Source organism: Condylura cristata, unplaced genomic scaffold (assembly GCF_000260355.1).
Source record: "Condylura cristata isolate star-nosed mole 26May11 unplaced genomic scaffold, ConCri1.0 scaffold00023, whole genome shotgun sequence".
NCBI classification, from domain to species: domain Eukaryota; kingdom Metazoa; phylum Chordata; class Mammalia; order Eulipotyphla; family Talpidae; genus Condylura; species Condylura cristata.
In genome coordinates, this window is record NW_004567124.1 from 7,652,078 (window position 1) to 7,665,066 (window position 12,989).

Below are 12,989 nucleotides of genomic sequence, written 5' to 3' on the forward strand. Positions count from 1 at the left end.
TCCTGGGAAAGAGAAGCCACCGCTGCGGGTGGGTAGAGAAGCACTGGGCACCTCCGGGAGGGGACCACACCCGCGCCATCTGAGTGCCGGAGCAGAGCCAGACCAGGTACCCGCTTCATCTTCGACGGGGTCTGAGAGGCTGGAGCCTGAGTGTGTGTGTGTGTGTGTGTGTGTTTGTGTGTGTGTGTGTGTGTGTGTGTGTGTAGACTGGTGGAGGATCCCTCTCAGGATCCGGGCAGGGGAATGCCGAGATCCTGGGTGGGGCGCTGGCCGGCAAGTGGTATCTCCGGAGGGTTGTGGGGGTTGCAATGAAGGGTCTGGGGAACACCCTTGGCGGAGTATTTGTGGTGGCTGGGTGAGGATGCGGAGGAGGCGCCCACCCTAGACTGAAGACTCCAGTCGGTGCGGACGGCGAGTTTGCCACCTGAGGGGTTCGCTCTGAAAGAGGGAGCATCTTCCATGGCCAGAAGGAGGGCATGGACCTCTGCTGGGTGGCTGGGGCAATCCAGTGCTTCCAGCGTCAGCTTCCCATCCCGCTGGGGCAGAGCCCGACTTTGAGGGGTGGGGGTTGCGAGTCGGCTGGGCACCGTGGAGAGCCGCCCTTGACGAGCGAGAGCTGAAGAGTGGGTGAAGAGATCTCCCTCCACCCAACTTCCGTGCGCTTGCCCCCACTTCTTCCTTTACTGCTTTTAATCCTGCGTCCTACCAGAGCGGTATCCCCCAAGTGGGCAGGCATCTCGGCGTAAAAGAAAGAGGGTGGAACTGGGTTTGTTGTCCCTAAATGATACTTCAAATGTCTGGAAAGTGCCAGAATGGCATATTAAACGAGGTCTCCCAATTTAATAATAAATCTCGTGTAAATTATCTTAGAAAAGTGCAATTATGAGAAGCACCGAGGTATAACCTCGGTCTATAGATGTACTAGTTTATAAAAAAAAAATAGACTGGGGGGATCAGTAGAGGTCTAGGCGAGACATGTTGAGGCAAGCCCTTTCTAGCCTCTTTCTTACCTGCCATTAAGCCTGCCCTAGTTTAAATGGAGCGGAAAGATCCTCTACATTCATATTCAGTCAGTGACTGAGTTGTAGGTACTGTGTGGTGATAGATAATCTCAGGATACGGGAACGTTCAGAAAGACAAGATTCTCTGCTCTTGAGCCTTCCTCTTAATCTTTTAAGGAGATAATTGTGGTCAAATTAGCTTTAAGGTAGGTAAATCTGGAATTGAACCCAGACTTTGCCACTGGGTAGCTGTTGACCTTGGGCAAGTCATGGAATTTACAAGCGTAAAATGAGTTGAAAAATTCTTACCATTGTTTTTGGAAGTCCACTTCAATTTGAAAAATGATTTTCAGCATTATTCTTACATAGTAAAGATAGCACAGTTTTGTGGAATGAGGTTTGAGAAAGGGTGGCAATTAGTTAAGTATAAATAGAACTTTCAGTGACTTCTAAAAATTCATCCAAAATAATAAATAGCATGAAATTCAATGATCAGTTTCTGAAAACTCAAAGTTTTAGTTCTTAAAGATTTATTGAAAAGAACAAGGTATGTTTCAAAGGTATTCTGATTTGTGGTATCTTAGTGTGGATTGATACGACATTTAAAAATAATATATGTAAATTTTAATTTACATCACATCTGTCTGAAGAGAATAGTAGAATAGTAGTTGTAATTGTAAGGTTAAAATCAGCATTACTAGCATGACTCATCTTAAAATTAGATTTAAATGTTTAACAAAACCTTACAGAATTCCTATATGTATAATATAATATCTAAAATAAATGGAATGACTTTCTGACTTGAAATAATTCATGATGAGACTATAGAAATCTCAGAAACATGAACTCTTTGTTTTGTAGATGTAAACTGCAGTTATATGTAACCAATATCAAATTTTCAGTTAATGTAATTTGCTTTTTGATGTGACTTGCTATTTTAAAATTATTTTTTATTTTTAAAGATTGATTTATTTATGCATACAAGAACTGGGGTACAGGCCAGAGGTGGGGAGCTATTTTTAAAAATTTAAAGGTATCTTGTATTCAAAGGTCAAAAATCACAAAATTTTAATCATAGTTTTTTTTTGTTTGGCATGCCTAGGATTTTTGTAGTGCAATACATCTTTTTAGAGAGGTTTATAGTTTGCGTTCTTTTCTTTTTCTTTTTTAAATTTATTTATGCATACAGAACTGGGATACAGGCCAGAGGTGCAGGGGCAGTGACAGGATCCACCAGAGACAGAGTGGGGAGCAGAACAGGCTAAACTGATGAAGTACACTGCTGAGGGGAGCAGCAGGCAGGTCAGGAGAGGTCTGCCACACCATGTGGGTCAGCTCCAGGGCAGGGACTGAACTTATGCTGAAGTGACTTTAGCTTCTTAGTGTGTGCTTTAATCTGCTGTGCCACCAGGGAGGGCCCCTTGAGTTATTTTCAAATTTATTTCTTCCCCACGTCTTTATCTTTTGAACTTTCCCACCTTTAATAAAACACTGATAAAACTTTCCAACTTTATTGCATGTTTCTTTTTTTTAAATTAATGATTTATTTTTATTTATGTATACAAGAACTGGGAGGTCTGGTAGGCCAGAGGTGCAGGGTGAGAGGATTCACTAGAGATAGAATGGGAAGCAGAACAGGCAGATCTACTGAAATACACTGCTGAGTGGAGCAGTAGGAGAGATAGGAGAGGTCTGCCACACCATGTGGGCTAGGTCCCTAGCCAGGGAGTGAACTCCATGTTGCAGTGGTTGATGATGCTTGATACCTCTGAGACTTTAACCCCTGTGTCACCATGGAGGCCCTGCATGTTTCTTTTTTTTAAACTTATTTATTTATGCATACAAAACAGGAGTACAGGCCGAAGGTGTGGGGGCGTGAGAAGATTGACCAGAAAGGGGAGCAGAACAGGAGGACTGACTGAAATACAGTCAGGATCCACCAGAGACAGAGTGGGGAGCAGAACAGGCTAAACTAATGAAGTACACCGCTGAGGGGCATAGCGAGTGGGTCAGGAGAGGTCTGCCATGCCATGTGGGTCACCGCCCTGTAGTGGCTGTGATAACTTCTTAGTGCTGTGCTTTAGCCCATTGCATCATCAGTGAAGGCCTGCATATTTCTTTTTTCTTTTTTTAACAAGGTTTTACTTTTCAAGATTTAAAAAATTTTCTTATATGGTTGTTTATTTTTACACAGTAGTTAATTTCTCCACTCTTGTAAGTCTCCCATCACCACATTCCCTGAAAACTATCACCACAGTCCCTTGTGCTTTTTCCTCCACTATTTTGACCCATCTCCCTCCTCCTCTTCTGTTGTATATTGCATGTTTCTTGAAAGTTTTAAGTTTTATTCATAACAGTATTTGCTCAGTAAATATATTGATCAAATTGGTAAGTGGGTGGCTATATTTAAAATTACTAAATATTATTTTTTAAAAGAGTTGAATTCTGTTTTTGCTAAAGTAGCAGATTCACCTTTTGTGACTTTTTTGAGACTGTAAAGTCTTTGGTGTATACATAAGCTTTTTGCTATATTTTTCTGGATCATCATCTTTGAACTTTTAAAGTTGGCCATGTTATCTTGTTTACTTGGTAAAGTGATCAGAAGTTCTCACTCCCCCTCTTACCCACACCTTCTCATAAACTTTAGCAAACCACTTATTTTGTTATAATAGATGGGATACTAGATTGTAGCCTACAGTAGAGACTACTAGACAGAGTTCTTTTCTCAGTGACCTTTTCACTCAAACTAAGTATGTGGCCATTCCAAAGATCTTTGCAGTTGTCAGTTATGGAATTTGCTTGTCAGGAAATCTAAAAATGACTAAACCTCCGTTTGATATCTCTTGGATAACCTCGGAAAGTTTTAGGAAAGATTGGAAAGGATATATGCCATTTATTGGAATTGTATAATGAGCAAAGTACAGTTGGAATAAAAGATTTACTATGGAAATGTTTTGAAAATGCCAGATAGGGGTTTCTCTTTACTGAGAACAAATAAGTATTCTTCCAGAGCTTGTTACTCCTTTGAAGCATTTCTTTTATGGAGATACAAGTTAATTTCTAATCAGAATAATATAATGATTATATCCAGAAAAAAATTGATAAGATATTAATGCCCCCAATCTTGATAGAAACTACTTCAGTGGCTTTAAATAAATAAATAGAAGTGAATTTCCATTAAAGAATATGCAGAGCAGTCGTTTTTCTCTTCTCAACATCTCACTTATCTTTACTCATTTTGGCTTAATATAGAAACTTTGAGAAGCTGGGAGGGGAGAAATGAATGAATTTACTTCAGAATTACCATTTTAAGATTATTTGGAGAGCTAAATTGGATTTTGACATTATTGGGATTGTGTTCAAAATGGACTCAGTAAAGAAAAAAATTAGATGCCATCTGTTTCAGATTCCGTATTCCCTCATCCCCTTCATATTCTGTTTGTGAATTCATCAGATTATTTTTCAAAAATAAAAATCCTCAGTAGATTTGTTATATAATTTCAGTTCTGTAAATGAACCATGTAACTAAAAGAACTTGCATTTATATTGACTCACATAGAATGATCGTGTACATTGGCAAAGGTAATATTTCAAACTATCTGAACGTTAGGTGGCTTAATGCATTTTTGTCAGCACTCACTTATTAAACCACGTTTGTCAGTAGTGCTTACCATAGTCTAATTGTTGGTAGAAAAGCAGCTTATGGAAACAAAGAATAATCTTTGTTTTCTTGATGACTTAAAACACCAGAAGAAAAGCTTCTGCTTAGGTTTTTTATTTAGTGAGAAGTCCACTTGAACTTACTCTTATTTTTGTCTTACCTTTTGCCAATTGCTGTAGTTTTCATCTATGCCATACATTGGCACCCTAACAGTTCACAGGGTGCAGGTGCATATTTACCACTTTTTGGTTTGGGTTTTAGTACATCTGGAGACAGACTTTTGGATTTACTGGGATGGAAAAGACTGTAATTTATTCTGGTTACGGTGCTTGGCACCTACAGTGAACCAGAAAGACTCAGGCATTTTTGACAAACTATAAAGTAGAACTAGTGTGGTGTCCCAGAAATGTTCTGAAGAAAAGGCCATGTGGATGGAAGAGAGCCTAGCTTTGCAGGAGAGGTCTGGTAATGTGGAAAGACAGATGGACTGCCCCTACGTTGCTGAAGTCTCTTCCTAACCCTGAAGCTTCAAATGAGCAGGGTAGTTATCATAAGGGCTGGGCTGTCAGGGATGGGAATTGTTCTCCAATAATTGCTCACCCATCACAATGGAGGCACAGACGCTGGGGAAAGGGCTATTCTCTTGGATTTTGCTTTGGCCAGAGAAGCTAAGTGAACATATAGCCATTGCCCTTGCCATCAAAGAGAACTTGGCGCAGCACTCTGGGTTCTGGGTAAGCTGTCAGAACATTACTTTGATGTAAAATTTTCAAGAAACATACCATATAAATTTTTCAAGAAACGTTAATAGCATTGGATGCACATTAATTTTGGTAGCTTACATATTCCAACTTTTTAACCTAGAAAAAGGGATGTTGAGGACTTTTGGAGCCTCTGAAAGTACATTTTTGTCTGTCTTAATAAGTTTACCATTGCACACTAATTTGTCTATTGTCATTAAAGAGTGATATGAAAATGTTTTAGATTTTTTTTTTATGTTTAAGTGTGTACAATCACCATCAGATCCCATTTAGTTCTTTTGACTAAATTGCTAACCATCACTGTTGTCAAGCTGGATTTCTTATTCATTGTCTAGAAGTCATTCTCTAATCTAGGTGCTTGCAATCAGGTATATATGACTAGTGACAAGAAAAAGGCAAGGGAATAAAAGTTAATTTTTTATTTAAATTTTGACATTTAATTAAACAATTTTTTTGACTTTGTTAGAATTTCTGTAGTCTAGTGCAGCAATACTTGCTATTGGAGATTGTAGATGTCCATTGTTTTTTTTTTTTTTTTTTTTTTTTTTAAGATTTATTTATTTGTACATACAGAACTGGGATACAGGCCAGAGGCTCAGGGGCGGCGAGAGGCTTCACCAGAGACAGAGTGGGGAGCAGAACAGGCAGATCGACGAAGTACACTGCTGAGGGGAGCAGCGGGCGGGTCAGGAGAGGTCTGCCACGCCATGTGGTCACCTCCGGGGCAGGCGGGAATTGAACTCATGCAGAAGTGGCTTTAGATTCTCAGTGCTGTGCTTTAACCCGCTGCGCCACCAGGGAGGACCGATGTCCATTGTTTTTTAAAATTATTTTTTAAAGATTTATTTTTACTTTTGCCTACTAGAACTGGGGTGTAGGCAGAGGTACAGGATGAGGGTGAGAGGATTTACCAGAGACAAAATGGGGAGCAGAATAGAAGGATCAACTGAAATATGCTAGTGAGGGGAGCAGCGGACAAAACAGGAGAGGCCTGCTGTGCCATATGGGTTAGATCATCTGGCAATGAATTGATAGTACTGAAACTTTACCCCTGCCTAAATGATGCCCTTTTTTTTTTTTTAAAGATTTATTTATGAGTACAAAACTGGGGTACATGACAGATATGAGGGGAGGGGTGAGAGAACTCACCAGAGACAGAGTGGATAGCAGAACAGGCAGATGTACTGAAATACACTGCTGAGGTAAGCAGTGGGTGGTTAAGGAGAAGTCTACCACGTCATGTGGCTCACCTCTCTGGCTGGGGATCAAACCTGTGCAGCAGTGGCTGAGAATAGCCTTGTAGTGCTGCGCTTTAACCCATTGTGCCACCAGGGAGGGCCCATGATGCCCAATTATTATTATTTATTTATTTAAATTAAAAAAAATTTATGCATGCAGAAATGGGGTATAAGCCAGAGGTGCAGGGGTGGTGAGAGGATTCACCAAAGACAGAGTGGGGAGCAGAACAGGTGGACTGCCCAAGTACACAGCTGAGGGGAGCCAATGAGTAGGTCAGGAGAGGGCTCCTATACCATGTGGATCACCTCCCAGAGGCCGGGGATCGAACTCACACTGAAGCAGCAGTGGCTAGCTTGCAGTCTGTGTCCTTACCCAGGGAGGGCTCATGATACCCAATTTAAAAAAATAATTTAGGAGTTTACTTTTTTAGACAGTTTTAGATTTACAGAATTCAATCATAAGAGTTCCATATCTCAAATCCATATACCATATTAACCCTGTCATTAACATCTTGCATTACTGTGGTACATTAGTTATAGTTAATGAACCAGTGTTGATTAACTTTAGTCCGTATTTTTCATTAAGGTAAATGCTTGCATAGGTCTGTTTTTGTAACATGTATTCCACTATTACTAGACCAGTTTCACCACCCTAAAAAATCTCCTGTGCTTTACCTATTCAGCCTTCTTTTCATTACCCCAGAATCCCTAGCAACCACTGATGTATTTTTACTGTCTCTATGGTTTTCCCTTTCCAAAGTTTCATATAGTTGGAATCATATCATGTGTAACCTTTTTATATTGTTTTCCCCCCTTAGCAATGTGCACTTAAGCTTCCTCCATATTTTTTGTGGCTTGATAGCTCATTTCTTTTTATTGCTGAATCGTTTCCCATTACATACATATACTACAGTTTGTTTATCTCTTTGTTAATGGGCAGACTGACGGGCACCCCGAGACCGTCATACTTGCATGCTCTAAATTAATTCTGCCATCCTCTGCATAAAGACAAAATGTACTCTTAGTGTGTTAAGATCTTTAGTAGAGAAGAACTTTAATAGAATTAGTATGCAAGAGAGAAGAATGGGTAATAGTTTCCCGAAATACCCAAAGTTAGCCATCCCCTTTGTGGGTAGGTGGCATTGGCTCGCAAGAGCTATTAAGCCAAAAAGATTGCAACAAATCCAAGTCATTTTTTGGTAGAGAACCATAGGGAAAAGGCAGAAGGAGCCTGGCATGTCTGGTAGGAAAAGAGCAAAATCAAGGTATACATAAAGATAAAGGTTGCCGTTGTCAGCCTTCCTGTGGGTCTTTTGCACAGGTCTCTCAAATGTCTCCTTCATTGTCCCCCAACTTACTGGTACAAGCATGGCTTCTTCATATGTCTCTGTTTAACAAGCCTCATGCAAATCTTCTCTTTCAGTCCTTCCTGTGCTTCCCTCCATTCCCTTACCTTTCAGTTCCTGCCTTGATTGAGGGTGGCTGAGAACATGGAACCTCCCCTTTTCTATGGACATTACACGGTTACACCTTCATCTGTTGAAGATATTTCTGTAGCTCCCATTTTTTGACAATCCAGAATAAAGCTGCTATAAATACTTAGGTGAGGGGTTTGGTGTATACATATGCTTTCAGCTTCTTTGGGTAAATACCTGGGAGTTTGGTGGATTATATGATTGATGGATTGTATGATAAGACTGTTTAGTTTTGTAAGAAACTGCCAAACTCTTTCCAAAGTGGTTATACCATTTTGCATTCCTATCAGCAATAAATAAACATTCCTGTTACTCTGCTTTCTTGGCCACAATTGGTATTGTGCTTACCCATTCTAGTAAGTGTTTTAATTTGCAGTTCCCTCATGGGGTAGGTTGTTGAATACCTTTTCATATGTTTACTTGCCATATTATATCTTTGGTAAGGTGTATGTTCACATCTTTGCCCATTATTAAATTGGGTTGTTTTCTGATTGTTGAGTTTTAAGTGTTCTTGTTATAGTCTGCTTACAAGTCCTTTATCAGGCCCTCCATAGTGGTGCAGTGGGCTAGGATGCAGCACTGCAAGCGAGCCGCAGCTGCTTCAGTGTGAGTTGGATCCCACATGTGTGGTAGACCTCTCCTGTCTCGCCTGCTCTTCCCCTCAGCAGTGTACTTTGTGGATCTGCCTGTTCTGCTTCCCACTCTGACTCTGGTGAATCCTCTTACTGCCCCTGCACCTCTGTCCTATATCCCATTTCTGAATACATAATGTCTTTTTAAAAAATCCTTTATCAGATATATTTTTGCAAATTTTTTTTCAGTCTGAGTTGCCTTTTTATTATTTTAATACAATGCCTATCACAGTACAAAGATTTTTAATTTTTTTTTAAGATTTATTTATTTATTCATATAGTACTGGGGTACAGGCCAGAGATGCGGAGGGTGAGAGGATTCGCCAGAGACAGAGTGGGGAGCAGAACAGGCAGATTGACGAAGTACACTGCTAAGGGGAGCAGCGGGAGGGTCAGGAGAGGTCTGCCTCACCATGTGGATCTTCTCGGGGCAGGCGGGAATCGAACTCATGCGGAAGTGGCTTAAGCTTCTTAATGCTGTGCTTTAACCCGTTGCGCCACCCAGGGAGGGCCCAAAGATTTTTAATTTTAATAAACTCCAACTTACCAGGGTTTTCTTTCATCAGTCATGTTTTGGGGCTTGTATCTAAAAACTTGCTGTTGTATCTAAAAACTCCTTGGTGGCACAGTGAATTAAAGCACAGCACTATGAAGCTACCACAGCCACTGCAGCATGAGTTTGATCCCCGACCAGAGAGGTGACCCATATGGCATGGTAGACCTCTCCTGACCCACCTGCTGCTCCCCTCAGCAGTGTATTTCAGTGCATCTGCCTGTTCTGCTCTCCACTCTGACTCTGGTGAGTCCTTTTACCCCCTGCACCAATTCTTGTATACGTAAAAAAAATAAATAAATCTTCAAAAAAAAAAAAAACACCTCATTTGCAAACCCAACTTCACCTAGATTTTTTACTGTGTTAACTTAGGGAATTTTGTAGTTTGGTATTTTACATTGAAAAAGATCCATTTTGAATTAATTTTTGTGAAAAGTTTAAGGACTGTTTATATTTGTATTTTTGCATAAGAATTGTAAAAAATTTGTAATTTTTTTTCCTGTTCTACACATGTTAATATGGAATTAAAAATAATTTTTTTAGAGCAGCAAAATTGAGAGTACAGAGATTTCTCATCTCCCTCTCTTCCCCCCCATGTACAGTTTTACCTATTTTTAACATACCCCACCAGTGATACTTATGTTACAGTTGATAAACCTGCATTAACTAACACATCATAATCACTTAATCATCTATAGTTTACCCTAAGGTTTAATTTTTTTATTTTGTATGTTCTGTGAGTTTGGAAAAATGTATGACATCTATTAGTTTTTTATCATACAGCGTGTTTTCACTGCCTTAAAAATCATCTGTGCTATGCTAATTCATCCCTCCTTAACCCAGTTCCTGAGCATTTTTTATAAGAAACTAAAAAAATGAAGTAATTTGTTGGAGGCGATATTAAAAAGAATTTCCTAACATTCAGATGTAATTAGGACTATTATTCAGAGTCTTGAGTTTCCCTTTCAATAAGATTGCTAATAGATCATTAAATGTTCATTGACAGGTGCTTAATTCTTTGAGGTATATAGTAGAGCATTAGAAAATATGACCAAATGTGGTATCAGCTATATGACAGTTGCAGGTGGTAAAGGGATTTGATAGGATATCTAAATTCAGAAATTTTGAGTCATTAAAGTTAAGGTCTTTTGCCATTTGCATTTTATTGTGTAGGGTTTCAGCTATATAGATTTTATGGCTGGCCTCTTCATTGTTTGCTTCTTCCTATTACACTTGTTGAAGACTATTCAGAAGCTTGAGCTGAAAAGACTTGAGTATGAAAAGGTGCCATGCATACTGCTGAACTTGCCTGATTATATCCAATTCTGACTCAGAGTAGAATATCTATTTTGAAAGTAATGGAATGCTGTCCAGAGACACTATTTCTTACATAACCCAGGTAGTAGTTGTTAGCTAGACTCTTCTTTCAGTTAACTTTATAATTGTCCTGGGTTTCCAGGGTATCTTCTGTTTTTCAAAACATTAGCCTTGATTGGTATTATGCCATCCAAAGACTCTGGTCATCTGAAGCAAAAAAATGCTCAGTAGGTCGACATTTGGTGGATTTTGCTTGCTTTTTCACCTAGTTAATAATACACACAAAGAAGGATCCATTTGTGTGAAAGTACTTAGGTTTTCCAAAGATAGATGTTCTCCAAATCAATCAATATGTAAGCTACTTTGTGTTTAACGGGGTCCATCTGGTTAATGCTTGTGATTCTTGAGTTTCACAGATGATGGAATCATAAAGCTAAGAGAAAATTCATGGAGATGGTGTAGATAGAGGCATTCTCATTTTACATCTGACATTACTTGAGAGAGGCTAAATGGCTAAATGATGTGCTCAGCATTATAGAGTTAATGAGTCAGACTTGAACCCAGGTTTCCTGATTTGCAGTTCGGTTCTATTTCTGATGTAATACACTAATTTGTCCATTTTAGTTAGTGAAGAAGTTAGAATTTTATAGGAGGTAAAATTATCAGGAAATGGGCCCTCCCTGGTGTCGCAGTGGGTTAAAGCATAGCACTGAGAAGCTAAAGCCACTTCCGCATGAGTTCTATCCCCGCCTGCCCCGGAGGAGATCCACATGGGGTGGCAAACCTCTCCTGACCCGCCCACTGCTCCCCTCAGCAGTGTACTTGGACGATCTACTTGTTCTGCTCCCCACTCTGTCTCTAGCGAATCCTCTTGCCACTCCCTGCACCTCTGGCCTGTGCCCAGTTCTGTATGATTAAATAAATAAATCTTTAAAAAAAAATACCAGGAAATATGACTGTTAAACTATTGTGTATTAGAAGTAAAATATTTGAATTCTTAATTTCTGAAGTTTTGGTGTTTTGGGTTTTTTTTAAGTACATGGTGTCATTATATCTTTATTTTAGAGCAAACTTGTTGTTTTTCATATTTAGATAGAAACAGCTAACTAAAAAATAATGAAGATAGTATAGCCTATATTTGGCAAGCACACATTGGTTGCATTGAAATGAATCTTAATTTTTTTTTTGTACAGGGAAGTTAATTGGTTAATATTTAATGGCACAAAGCAACAATGAAATTCTCTATGTTGTGGTGTATTTATGAAACCAATGTGGAGTGTTATGTAAAAACTAAAAGTGTAGATTAATTTAAATGCATCTGGTGAAATCAGGGTTTTGAAGGATGCACATCTGTTGAGAAAACAAATCATAGAACTATTCAGAGCTTCAGCATCGTTAAATATGTGTGCTTTGATTCTGTTTAACTGTTTTGAAACAGTTTAATAGATTTAGAAAAGGGCATTTGCTCTAAGGGAGCAACCGAGAAGGCATTATGATGCTGTTAATCATTTTATTTTTCACAGCATTTTGATACATGAGTATTTTCTTTCTGATTTATTTATTGGGGGGAGGAAGATGTTAAATAACTCACCATAACAAAATGAATTTGTTGTGGAACTGTATTTAAAAAGGGGAAAGAGTACATTTCCCCAAGTTGAGTAGATTAGAAGTATTTTAAGCCTCTGAATTCTAATTAGAATCCACAATCAATGAAGAAATAATTACAGTTCTTAATATGTATTCACTACCATACCAGTGCTGTAGGAGTATGAAATTGAAACTATGATCTTCAACTGAGTAGGAGAAATATGACTTAAAATGAAAGGTAGAGAGTTACACAGTTAGATAGGTAATTAAGCACAAATTTATATAATATGGAAACTCCTTAAGAATTTAGAGGGGAGAAAATTCAATGAATACTCATTTCTGATGGATAGGTATATTAATGGGTCTTAACATGGGCTGCTCACTGGAATTATTTGGAAAGGCATTAAACTATGGTTAGAACTGGAGCTTTGGTGGTGGGAGAAGCATATGCACACATGGAGACACGAAGTTGTACTCCCAAAATTATACACATATATAAACTATTGGGGAAGTTAATAAAACTTGAGAAGATGGCTAAAAAATAAAACAAAGAATTACTTGCAGAAACTTTTCCTGGCATCAGAGGATCTCAGAGATAGAGCATCCATAGTTTTTTTTTTTTTTATATATATTACAAAGTTTATTTTTACATCATTTTGCACATTTTTTTTTTCCATCTCGATTGTAATCCCCGCGGGTTTCCCATCACCAAATCACCCCTGTGCCACCACCCTAGTCCTGTGCATTTCCCTCCCTTCCCCCCT

At 38.9% G+C, this 12,989-nt stretch overlaps 1 protein-coding gene across 2 annotated transcripts in view; it reads left to right on the forward strand.

The window, feature by feature from the left end:
- The window catches only part of CSNK1G1 (casein kinase 1, gamma 1), a 137,197-nt gene continuing 124,208 nt past the window's right edge, over window positions 1-12,989 (forward strand). For both annotated transcript variants that reach the window (XM_004687687.2, XM_012728718.1), the window contains exon 1: window positions 1-106. The gene's annotated coding sequence lies outside the window, so the exon portion shown is untranslated. The remainder of the gene's footprint in view (window positions 107-12,989) is intronic.